Genomic DNA, 13,849 nt, shown 5'->3' with positions numbered 1-13,849 from the left:
ATATTTTTTAAAATAATTTAATAGATTAATGGACCTAAACACAATAAATAAATTAATAAAGCTTACCATCACAATTAATAAAGCCAAAATAATTCCAATTTTTTTCATTTATTTTTATTTCTTGTACTTTAGGAGGGCTTTACGTTATTAGATGAACGAAACACGTTTTTCGGTGCTCATCACTTAAAAATAAAGATTAATTGTATTCAGTATCATTTGGCATTGTGCTGTCGCTCGAGGTGCCTATTAGAACTTCCAAGTGCCTATTAGAACTGCACCAATAAGCATAACACCAAAAATTTCTATTGCCAAATTTAATTAAGCATCATTGACGTCAACCATTGTTTAACGACTTTTTACGATTTCCTTAAAAAAACTTGCATCCTTTTTCTATTAGTGTTACATAGCTTACTTTTTTATTTCAATTTTAGTACGTACTTCCGAAATTGATCAAGCATCATTGGTGTCAATAACGGTATGGAGAGTTTTTGCTTTTCTCTTAAGCGAATAATTAATTTCAAACTATTCAATTTTATGGAAACAACTTAAGCATAACTCTAAACAGTATAAACACGTAGTTTCAGATGACTAGAGAAAATCTAGTTTGGTGACAAAGAGGTCTGTGCCACCTCGTTTACAGTGTTCCTTGAGTTTATCTCATACATCGAACAAAAAAATTATTAAGCGGCTAAGAACGAGCACTGAACACTTTCCTTTAATGACAGTTGAAAGTTAACGAATATCACTGATGCAATCTGTAAAATGTTTTTATTTTGGAATTTCAGGTTTATCAGAAAATTCCATACTTGAAACGTCTCTTCCAAACGATTTCTTTTTACATTACGAATTCTTTTTAGAAGGTTAGCATAAACAGTTCTGTAGACACGAAGACAATATTTTTATTTTATCACAGACTTATACATAAAAATAGTCTATATCGAAACACGTAATTGCAAGGAATAACTAATTTGCCTGCTTTACAAGGGTAAAATTGGGAAGTGTCTCGTCGAAATAAAACCACTTCTGATTCTAGCTAATGCACTGTTGTAAGAGATCAAGAGAATTTTCAGTCTTGGTCGTTTATCTGTAGAACTACTGAACCAATTTTAATGAAATTTGAAATGTGCATACATTGATACAATGCAAAACGAATAACCATTCAACAAATGCAATACACACGCAATATCTTGCGTAGCTCTCATTGGAGTCGGAAGGTATGAAACAGCGTTTGCAGAATAAACAAAAATGGGTTAATGGTCCCCTCTTTCAGTTATACAAGCCTGGCAGCGTGATTTCATATTTGAAATAAGGAAGTTAGCTGTTTTCTGTAGCAAGTGGCCTGATTTGTCCGGTGGAAATTCCATACCTTCCGACTCCAACGAGTGTTACGTACGATCATGCATGTTATGTACAATGCATCAATTATCACTTATCAAATTTCGTTAAAATCGGTCCAGTAGTTCTAGAGATAATCGGCCAAGTCTGCAAATTCTCTTAATTTCTTACGCCAGTGTATATCGGTTGGTTAAGTTCATATATTGCTTCAGATATATGATTTTGGGTACCATTGACAAAATCCTGGAAGACATTAGTTTCAGTACTTGTCCTCGGTTTTAATGAGGGCAGCCTACAATTCTGCAGTGAGCTAAAACTGCTACATTAGTTATATGCAGTCCTACTGAGGATAGCCCCCGTTTTCTTGGGGATTGAGGACACGTAAAACGGAAGGTAATTCTTAAGATGCAACTTATTATCAAAAAACCATAATTCCAAGATTTTGCATGGTAAATGAAGACACTGTCATGCTGGAAAGTCCGCTTCGAACTAAAATACCGACCGATCTCGAAATACCAACTACCTGCAAATGGCAATAAATGGATTTCTAAAATTTTTGAATATCGTCAGCCTCCACATTGGTGGATAAAGACTTGTTAAGTCTTCTCAGTGGACACTGCTCCCTCAGGAGATGCCTATACATAATGGGTATTGAATCTGATTCTCTGTGTCGAGGTTGTCCTCTTAAGAAGGATACTATCACGACATATGCGATTTTGAGGTCTATTCTGCTCAAAACTTTGAGCATTTAGGGCAGGGATGGCGAACCAATGGCACGCGACACAATATTTTGGGCACTCCACCGATCACAATTGTTGTTACACTATGAAGCATATCTAACAATTAAATTAAAATTCACAAAAAACAAACAAAATAATAAACAATTATTAATAAAAAAATTAAAAATTAATACTAAAAAAACAATTAATAACCTTAAAAAACAAGCTAACAGTAAATAATTAGCAAAAAAAAAATCAACAATCCTGCTTAAACAAACATCTTACAACCTAATATAAGTTATTGGTCATCTAATCTACAACAACAGAAGTCACACTGATATTACTTTAAGTTGAATTACGTGTATAACTGAGATATTGCAAAATGTTTTTTTTTTTTTCGTGTAAATAAAGAGTTTTGAGTTGATAGTACATATTTAGTATTATTATTTTCCCAATAATCACGAAGTCAAAATTATTTAGCGGCACGTCTATGATCTCATTAAGCAATTTTTTAGAGAAAATGGCACGTTGGTGTAAAGGTTCGCCACCCCTGATTTAGGGCAACATTGCCTTAAGGCCTAGGAACTACAAAACGTTCTTGTCAGGTGTTTAAAGTTGAACTTCATTTCAGCTATAAAGCTTTCTTATTAATCATGTTTTAGGGTTTGGGTACAATAGACCTCAAAATGATATGCCCAGCTACTCGGAGCTGTCTAAGTCCACCCACTATTTCAGAAGCTTTCCCATACATTTTAAGATCTTTTCCCTTGCTGTCTGAAGGAGGGAAAAATCCTTCACTTTTTTCTTGCGTTTTTAATTTCACATAAAACTTTCTGGATCATCTTATACCTTCGATCTTGTACTATCTTTGTATGATGATAGCTTTCAACTTGTGGCACTGCTAATTTTTTTATATAGTAAATTTCTTATAGGAAATATAAAATGAAACAGTAGATATGATCGAAAAAAGAAAAAACCTTTTCCAAATGGACAGTAATTTGGAGGCTCATAAATACTGTGAGAAGTCTTTGTTTATGGTGGGCTAAAACTTCGGCAAATTGACTTAGCGTAGTTTTTTCACCAGACCACAGGAAGGCTACCAATTACCAAAAAATACTAATAATTCATGAACTTGCACTTTAAGAGATAATTGGTGGCCCAAGGCCAATTTGTCAGCAAGGAATGACTTCCTTTACGCTGAAAAATCTTCTAACTGGAGGTATCTAATGATAATAAGGTGCATGTCAGGAATGATCTGCCTTTTCTCATGGTCTCAATTCCCCCAAAAAACCTGAGGGACTATCCTCAATGTGGCTGTATATTCAAAAAGGAAATAGTTTCAGTCCGCTGGCAGAGTTGAAAAATGTCATCATTGTAACTTGACATAATATTAATGCTATTGTCCTCTATGGATTGATAAATAATAGGCAAATAATAAACATATTTTAAGTCCTATTAAAATGCAGTGGGTATTTTAAATATTATCAGAAGAAGTTTTATTTTGATAGGACACCTTTTTTCTTCGTTTTTTTTTATTTGTCCGGTGTATTTTTCCATTAGAGGTGGAGCAGGAAGTGAGTTATTATTTGTAAATGTGTGTTTGGATATAGAGTTTCTTAATATATATGTTTGATTCTCGTTGATTTTCTTTGTGTCTGGTTCAGTCCAAACATTAAGGTGGCTTTATTTAGGTAAAGCACACTAGATTATTATAAAGACTGATACAAAAAAGAGTCATAATTGAGTTTTATAAACTGTGCATGATCTGCAAATATAGATACGCTGTACAATCAATATAAGGACAAAACACAGAGACTAAAAGAGAAAATTTTTTTAAACGTTTTAAAAAATAGGAAAAAATAATAATCTAAAAATAGAGGGATATTAAAAAAATTACTAGATTAAAATAACGACAAACTAAGAAGGAAAAGATACAACCTCTTTCTGAACCCCCACAATATAACCTATGAGAGAAACCTATCATGTACTTGCGATCAATTTACAAAACTATTTCAAAATATACTTCCATAAACAGTACTAACTAACAGAATAATACAACAAATAACACAATAAGTACTTCCAGAATTAGTTAGAAGGTATCTTAAAAAAAATTCTCAATAACCTTTATTACGCTTCAATTTCATATTTTGTAACCTGGCAACTTAGTTATGGTGATGACGTAAAGTAACACCAGTGACGATCGGAACAATGGCTTAAGTCCTCTATTTTTAGAAGATTTTCTTCCAGCACAAATTCATTTCCTTGCAACCATTAAGAATCGTTTAGTATGGAAGGAGATAATCATCCAGCTTCTTATAGTAGCTCGGTAACGGACTGGAATTAAAAAGAAATTTTTTCTACGCATTAGATTAGAAGAATGTAAACGTCTACACATCTCTGGCGGCCTCTTTATTTAGCAATGTCTGTCGTATTGAATTACATTAACATTTAAACTAAGTAAAATTATTACTTCTAATAAAACTAATATAATAATTTCTTTCGAAATACTCCTTCAAATAAATTATTATTTCATTACCTTCTCGGTGATTGATGTATTGCTCGATTATTTCAGGATCAGCTAACTGTTCGTCTGCAGTCTCTAAATTAGAGTCCAAAGCGAAATTCATTGGACATGAACATTGGTCTTGCAAATTGTGTCCAACGGGTAGGTCAGCTACGACAGGAATCTGCAAAATGCAGGCATTAGGTGTTTCTTTTAAATTGTAATTTTACTGCAAAAGAATATACGAGAATAACTCAATAAGGATATGCAAGAGCACTGGTTCGAATTACAGTGATGGCTGATCAATAAGAATTCAGCATAGACAGATTAATGACTGCCATTAGTCCCCTTGTCGTCAAGATAACGATGGATGGTTTCCGTGATTTTTATTCCCATACAACACAAATGTTGATGGAACGTTAGTTTCATCATAAAGTCCTCCACGAAGACAAATTTCTTCCAATACTTGAACCAGGATTGGATACAGAATTACAAGGCCGCGGTGTTGAACATTGGTAATCATAAACTTCAAATTGAGTCAGCAGCAATGACGGTTAAAATACAAATTTAAATAAAGACATTCAATATTTTGAATATTCTAATTTTATATCAGGTTTTTGTCTTGACTTCATTTTATATACATTTTTTAAAAATATACTCTTAAACCAGATTTATAGTTTAAATGTGTAGTGCACACTGCGTAATGCCAAAAAAAAATTTCAATTAGTCTGTCAGACTTGTTGGTTAAAACAGCTTATCATTTTTCAAATCCTTAACTTACTCCAAGTTTTGTAAGATCATTTTTTGGTCCTATTCCAGAGAGCATCAATATTTGAGGAGTTTTAATACTACCGGCAGATACAATTACTTCTTTCCTTGCTTCTATTGCGTATCTTTCTCCATTCACTTCAAATGAAACACCGACTGCTCTATTATTCTGGAGCAATATCTAGGAGAGAAAAACGAGACTTTAACTGGAAATAATTAAATTACTAGCAATTATGTCAAAGCAGTTTTGTTGTTATTTCGAGAAAAATTAAAGAGAACTAAATAAAAAATTATAAAATCATAAGCTGTAAAATCTTAATATGGTTGATAGTGAAGACGCTTTCTTAAGCAATGAAAATGAAGTTATTTACCAATAAAACAAAATTCACTTCCTTGAAAGGATTCCAAAAATAATCAACAATTTAAAAAAATTGTAGAAAAACAGAAGCTGCTAGAAACTTGCAGTTTTGGGGCATATTACTAAGGAAATTAGATTTTTGAATCTCTTAAAATTTTACAAAGATTACCATCAGATGGCGCCATAGACTAGAAAACTATAAAGCAATGTCTCCTTCTAAATTTCACAAAATTCATTTGAAGTATTTCCTCTGTAGTAGGTTAATTTTGTTGTTCTATTACGCTACGTTATTGAAAAAAGTAGTGGTTGTTTTGAAAATATTTTTGGATACATTTATTTATCAGCAGCATCGGTCCTTGTAATTTATTTTAAGAGTTGAGGTGAAAAATTGTTCCTGTGTTCTAAGCGGGAAGCATCAAGCTACGGATGATTAACCGTGAAAAGTTAAGCACAGATGGCTCTTGGGGTTAAAATTCGTCTTAAGACATTCAAGTTACTGCTTCCGATTGATTTTTTCGTTTAAGTTCGAAAAAATACCTTTATATTTGTAGTGTTTTTAATACAACGCTTTCTTTCAATTTATTCAACGAAACAAACAGGAAACGAATTCGGAAGACTTCGCGAGCTTGCTCCGGTGCTACCCAAAAAATAAGAAACAATTCTATTTTACACAAATATAATCAAATAAGGGATAACATTCAAAACATGGCGAGCCTTAAACTTTATTTATGCTGTGATATTAATTTTCTTAAATTTGTTTTTGATTCATGACCTGTTAGAATTTAAAAATTAAAGAAAACTTTTATGAATGATAAAATTACGAGTAAATTTAAATTCAAATCCCAATAATAGAACTTCCCAGAATATTAAGCCTGTTCACATATTGCCTAGAAGGCATAATACGAGGGGAGGGATACACCTGAAGTTTTATTTTAATTTCATCCGGTTTTAGAAAGGTTGTTACTGTTTACATTCAGATTCAGTTCACCTTCCATGTTATCTTCCATTTCCATCGTCTTCCATTTTTTAATAACTGATTTTTCAAATCCCCTAGTTTATTTTTGGGACATTCACTATTTGTTAATCTATTTACCTTAGTCACGTGAGCATTTGTAAGAATATGTAAGTTTTTTCTGTGTTCCGCCGGCACTAAATAAGCTTTCGCAGTAGTCCACCTTTGCATGTTACGAAGAGACGCTTGAACTTCCACAAATCCTTAAAAAAACATGAAACAAGGATTACAAGAAATACTTAAAATAGGCAGTTAACGTGCTGCATTTTGAAAAATATAATTATTGGTAACTTTAATTGGGTGTTCTATGTACAACGCTTTTAACATATATATTTCGAGAATCGACATCAAAAATAAGCTTAAAGTATATGGGTTGCAAATCAATATTTAAGTGAGGAAAAAAACTATATCGAAGCCTAACATGAAAAGAACTAGGATAGCAAGATACAAATTATTAAAACGTGTTTCATTACTAAAAAAATCTAAGATGAAATAAAAGGAGATTATTAGCAACTCCTTACAGTTTCCACACGCACGCAGATTGGTCTTGTTGTTCTTAGTCCCATTTTCCTTCCTCCCTGACTATAACGAGTTAACTTGGGTACGTATGGATGATGTTTTCAGTAGAAATGCAAACAATAACAATCTCGAGCTCGGCACCTACTCTAGTTCCGGTTAAAAAGTTTGCAGCTGCTTACTACTTGTTATTCTGATAGGCGATGTTTTCAAACGGTTAATTTTGTTTTCAATAAAATAAATAAATTAGATAATTTCTGAGCTCAAATCTGCCGTATTTCATAAGATATTAATGTTATTATGTAATTCTGGGGAGTTTGGAGTGAAAAGTTTGGAGTTAGTTATTTTGTTATTTAGTATTAAAAAAGGTAACATAGTTGCTAGATTTTGAATAACTCGCTTTTTTGGCAGTCTTGATTTGGTCTCTTTCCATAAGCTTATTACTGTTTGTTCTTGTTGCAAGCTGTGCTCCATCTTACGTTAGTGTTAACACTTTTAGCATTGTAAACACAAGTATTGTTAGCATTGCAAACATTGTTAGCATTGCAAACACAAGTAATAAGAAATCAAATACATTGTTTGCAAGAATCTCAAAACACAACGATGCCAAATTGCTTTAAAATACAACGGAAGCAGTAACCCGGAAATTTAGGCGGTACCGAGCTTGCAGCGTTCCAAACTGTAGAAAACACCATCCATATATAGCAAATGTTTATTATCCCGAGAAAAGTCGGGCGTAGCAGAATTTATAATTATCTGCTGTGACTGGAAGTTTGCCATGTGTGGTTTGACGGTTTTGCTGTTGGATTGTGGAACTGCTTGCGTGTTTTGTATATTCGATGATTGCTGAATTTACATAGAAAAAAAGTTTAAATAATTGAAGAAGTAAAAAGTAAAAAAATGACTTTACTGGAGTTTGGAAAGTATCACTTTGTTTTGTCCCTTGTTTTGAAAATTATCACACAAAGACAAATATTCAACTTTTTCATTTGTCCAAGATAACTCGGTATAATAAACTGAGGGTAAAATAAATGTTTTTTTAAACATAAGAAAATTAAAATTTAAACTTAAAATTTGCGTATTATGTTTTGTTTCAGTTCCTTGTATTTATTAATGATATTAAAAAATGTTGTTTTTCATTCATTTTTTTTTTAAAAAAATTGTTGCGGGAAGCAATTAATAGCAATTTTTCAGATTTTTTTTAAAGCGTTTCTATTCTTTTCTTTTCTTTTCTTTATTTAAATAACAATTTGAATTGTATACTTTCTGACAAAAATTCGAAGAATTAATGCTTAGATGTGAATATTCATTTGTGCAGAAGGAGATAGAAGATGTACTAAAATTGTACATAAAACATAAGTAGTTTCAGGGTTTATTTAGTTAGAAAAAAAAATGAATCCTATGATTGAATGAAAGAACATGTTTTCAATTAGTAACTAATGAAAAGATCAAAGCTGGCAAAATTCATGATTGATGAAAAAATCAAAAAAAGTCTATTTTATTTTTGTTTAAATTGGATATTTTTTATTTAAACCAGATTTTTTTTTTTTTTTTTTTACATTTACCAGTTAAACCATCTGACAAAAATAAATTTAGCAATACTTAATATTATTTAAAAACAACAATAAAGCTGAAATAGTAGATATTTCTCACTGAAATGTTTAAAAATTATTATTTCATTATAACAAATTTATCACTGAATAGATAAAATCATGGTTATTTTTATTCAAGCTGAACATCCTAAAATTTTAAAGAAGGGAAGGCAATTAGTCAGTTAGATTAAATTAGTCTATGTCAGAATACATTAAAGAATAAATTATTGTAAGATCCTTTGAGCAGAACAAGTTTTCCTTTAATATTGATATCTCTTAAAAACACTTAAAATATTCAAATAAACATAAAACAAAATAGGTATAATTAAAACATGTATATTAGCAGCAAATTATTTTATATACAGGTATTGGAAAATTATAATTTAGCAGTTTAACGTTACTCTTATTCAATTTAAATCCTTAATTCTATTTATTTATTTGTATGTCTATTATCAAACATAATAATTTACTCTTTCATTATTTTTTTTGGATAAACCCTTCATTACCAATCAAAAATAAATTTAATTAGACAAAATCGAACAAAAAATATTTTCGACTTAATGATTTATATTAAAAAATCATTAAGTTCAAATCAATGATTTCTTTAAAAAAAAATCACAGGATTTAAAATAAATGATTTTTAAGAAAAAAATCTAGTGATTTAACTAGCACCAGCCCTGGTAGACACTGATTTGCTTGTATTCTTTTTTTTCCTTCAAGCATAAAATGTTAAAGAATGTTCTTTTTTTTATCTCTCTATATGTTGTATAAAGAATTAACTCTTTCCGACCCAAAGTAGGATTTATGTTGTACTAACGATATCGAAAAGGAAAAAAAAAACTTGCCTAGTTCGCTTATTGACCATTTGCTGTCACGTGGCTACTTTATGCCGCCACAGCAAAGAATTGGCCTAAAGTCTATAATGTAAATATGTTCACTAAAGCCCATAGGCTTAAGATATACCATAGAGCTAGTATACAAATCGAGCAAACCCGCTGTTATATTTGACTACCTCTCTTACCTGAAACATCCGAGACTCCTCGGTCACGTGCTCACTCTCATTCGGCAATTGTGGCAGAAAAAGAAGGGCGCCGTGTGACAATTCAGATGAGTTTTCTTTTCTTTTTTTTTCTTTTTTTTTTAATAGAGAACTCATCTGAAATGTTACACGGCGCCCTTCTTTTGAAATTGAAAGTAAATTGAGGTAAACTTAATGCTATTATGTTTGACTTACCTGTTTGTTTCTCGGCATTAGGATCAACGATTTCGTACCCCATGCTTCTGGCAGCTTCAAATATCGGATCTTGAATCTTAGGATAGAAATTTGGAGATTCGACTGCCATTGGTCCCCCAGTGGAATGGTATTCTGTTATGCAGAGTATAAAAGAAAGAAAAAACAGGACAAACAATATTTAATCTAACTTTATTAAATATAAATAAATTGGCGAAATTTAACAAAACAAAATTGACTTTTACCAATAAATATATTTAATTGGTTTCAAAATGGCCGGCTTTTGCAGCAATACAGAAGAGCAAACGCCCATTGAAATTTTCAGCAGTGGCAAAGACCTTTAATCCATCTCACTCTTGACGAAGTGATTGCTTTAACGAACGATTTCACACTGTTATTTTGACAGTGTGAAACAATTTTAAAATAACAGATCTTTTGCTTAACATATCGGTATACCATTTTTTATGACAAAATGGAGGTCTACAGTTTAGGAACTTCATATGCTCTATATTCTTGTGACTTTATATTCTTATTTTAAATGTGAAACAAACATTCTTTATACTAGGTTGTGAAATAAATAAAATTTACCAATTGCAAAAGAACACGCCGGTAATATATTGCTTTTCGCAAAAATTGAATGCGTTGTAACAAACTAAAATGCAAGGGAGGAAAAAACTTAATCACTATTGTCTAGACAATTAAGAAATTGATCCAAAGATATTTTTTATGCAAAATCGAATAATACTAAAATCAAGTCAACAGGAGTCATAGATTGTAAGATAAGAAAACTTTATTTAGGAAAAAAATATATATATATACTATATATATATTGGCACATATCCATTTATGCGTGGATATCTCGTAACTATATTAACTCGTAAAGCAATGTTTGATTTTATAAACAATCAAATTTTTAAGCATACAGTCCCTATAACTTATAAACTAATAATACAATTAATTCCATTCGATTTAAAGTAAAAAATTTTTACAACAGATCATTGTAACTGAAGGAACATCGAAGGTTAAAATTCCATAAGTCAGTAAACGGCATACTTCAAGCCGCCTCCAGAGATTAATCTCAGTTATCCACTACGAAAGCTCAGCAACCTATACGACTGAGCAATCGCGGCTCTTTCATTCGATTTATTAATGAAATTCATATGATCTAGAGAGTTTTGCAGGAATTTTTGCACCTTTTAATTCTGTTAAAATTAATTTATTTTTTGCAACTTTTCAATATTTATTTTCTTTAAATAATTATTTCTACATCTTTGAAATTCAAATTTATTTTCACAGATTATAAATAATAAGTTATTTTTACATCTTTTATGTAATACTTATTTTATTTTACAATTTTAATACGTAATATTGTAGTGTCTATAACAAACGAAGTTGTTCCAAACTAGGAAAACAATTCTCACAATGTCATGTTCACCACTGATATCTCGCTGAAGTGAAAACAGTCAGGCTGTTCTAAAGATGAAAAACTATTTCTAAATAAGTCAAAATCGTTTAAGAGTCTTAGAGAATGAAGCTCACACATTTAATCACAAAATTAAAATTATGTATGTTATTTTTCTGCTTTCATCCATTTCATTTTTTTTTGTGTATTTAATTTTATTCATTTATTTTTACAAAGCAATTAAATAAATTGAGTGATACCAGGTTGGTAATATCGAGAATCCCGCTCGTCTTCAAGCTTCAGAAAATAAGGAAGTACTTCCTCGTGACTCCATCCTTTTGCTCCGTCCTCAGCCCAATCATCGAAGTTCTTCTTATTTCCTCTAAGATACATCATGGAATTCAAAAGACTTGATCCACCAAGACCTTTTCCACTGGGCCAATTTACAATCTGTACAGGATACAAAAAAAAATTACTCTCTTGTGTGAAAGATAATGAATTATTACGAGGTTACGTTCATAAAATTCAGAGGATAATTTCTTAAAATAAAGACGAAAATAAACAAAATTAATTTCCTGTCATTCAAATGAGCAGAAAATATTCCCAATATACTTTTTATATTGTTTGTAGAGCTGCTGGAATTTGTCAGCTCTTTCACCGAGGGTTATAGTCCTTCCCCCAAACACTTTAAAGCGTGCAGGAATCGGGTTCAAATCCTTCCCTCCGTAAGCCTGGATGTATTTTTGTGATGTCCTTCTCTAATATACGATGGTTGTTCTTTTTTTTTTGATTTAAACCTCAGAAGTCAGCATATATGTACACTGGCTGAGCAAAACTCATGGGATACCCACCTAATATCTAGTCGGGCCCCCTCTGGCCCAGCGGAGTGCAGCGATACGGCGTGGAAGTGTGTCTGTAAGGCTCTGGAACACGTCCGGAGGTAGTTGGTACCACACATCCTGCAGAGCAGCAGCCAATTGTGGGCTGTTCGTGGGTTGAGGATTCAATGCCCTGAGCCTGACATCGAGGGCATCCCAGATATGTTCAATGGGGTTCATATAATGACTTTGAGGTGGCCAATTCAATCGTTGGATCTCACCTGCATGCTCGTCGAACCAGGCACGGACGATATTGGCACGATGTGGGGCTGCGTTTTCATTTTGATACACAGCAATGTCATCAAGGTGTTGAAACATGACAAAAAGGTGGAGATGGTCTCCAAGCAGCTGAAGATACCGCTGACCAGTCAATGTCAATGTGGCATCCTCTGAGGAGGATCCGAAGACATGCCGTCGTAATTTCCTCTGCAAAAGGAATGGCCCCCCTGGTTTGGTTGCCCGATAACCTGCGAGCGAAGTCGAGTACTTTGCGGTTGAAGAGATTAACGAGGACTGATACCGCGCACCTTCGTTCACCAAGCAGGCTGATCAAAGTGGTCACCCCCTACTTACTGTCCGCAGCCAGTGATGCTTGACAACGGTGTTCCACTGGGAACAGTGTCTTTACGACCAGTCCACTACGGGACGCTCCTTTGGTATTCAGCATGTAGAACATATGATTGAGCATGCATCTGTTGAAAAATTATTAACTGCATTCATCTTTTACGTCATTTGTACTTATGATGCCCAAATAAGGATTACAATTGATCATTCTCCTGACTTCTATAAGATTTATGCCTCTGTTACTGATTTCATTGTTGTTTCATTTTCACTTTTAATGGCTTTTTATGCAGTTTTCAATCTTTATGATATACCATATCCACATTAAAAACTTGCCGCAACAGTTTGTATGTTCTTCCACTAAACTTTTATGTTACAGAAACAAAGCCTTTACTTGCAACCGAGCTGTGTTTTTTTGTGGTGTAGTTTTGTACATCCAATTAATGTCATCGAAATAATAATTTCTTGAATATGCAGGTATATCATTTAACAAAGGCCCTACATTTCCAGCTTCTAGTAAAAGCACATTACAGCACGGTAGTTCGGATAAACGAGCTGCCACTGTAGATCCCGCTGATCCTCCACCTACTAAAAGAGGAAACAGCAATCAACAGTTTTAACTTAAACTTTTTTTTTGTACACCATTTATTTGACCACCTTACGGAAACCTTTTTAAAATCAATAAGCATGTTCATAAGAAATCGAAAACGATATCGGAGTGTTAAATTATCTTTGACGATGTAGTCATGGCCGGCCTTTCATAACCAAACTAATAGTAAGAAGAATTTTTTACGTAATTAACTCCGTTAATCAATACTTCTAGAATGGACAGTACATGATTCTTCTTAAAATGGTAAAATTAAAATTTTCTTAAAATGGTAAATTATCCTGCGCACTAATACAAATGATTCGAATCATCCTTAGCGAAGCCTATAGTTTCCAGGCTTTTCGCATTATATATATATGTATATATA

The 13,849-nt window shown here is 32.4% G+C and overlaps 1 non-coding gene across 1 annotated transcript in view; it reads right to left on the bottom strand.

The window, feature by feature from the left end:
* Positions 1-13,270: 13,270 nt before the first annotated feature.
* LOC107441503 (uncharacterized) overlaps positions 13,271-13,849 on the bottom strand; it is a 6,589-nt gene continuing 6,010 nt past the window's right edge. The window contains exon 3 of the transcript XR_011636646.1: positions 13,271-13,463. This is a non-coding gene — a transcript (uncharacterized protein). The remainder of the gene's footprint in view (positions 13,464-13,849) is intronic.

The sequence above is a fragment of the Parasteatoda tepidariorum genome, chromosome 4 (genome assembly GCF_043381705.1).
Source record: "Parasteatoda tepidariorum isolate YZ-2023 chromosome 4, CAS_Ptep_4.0, whole genome shotgun sequence".
Lineage (NCBI taxonomy): Eukaryota > Metazoa > Arthropoda > Arachnida > Araneae > Theridiidae > Parasteatoda > Parasteatoda tepidariorum.
Note: the sequence above shows the minus strand (reverse complement) of the source record. Positions and strands in the feature narration are given on the sequence as shown.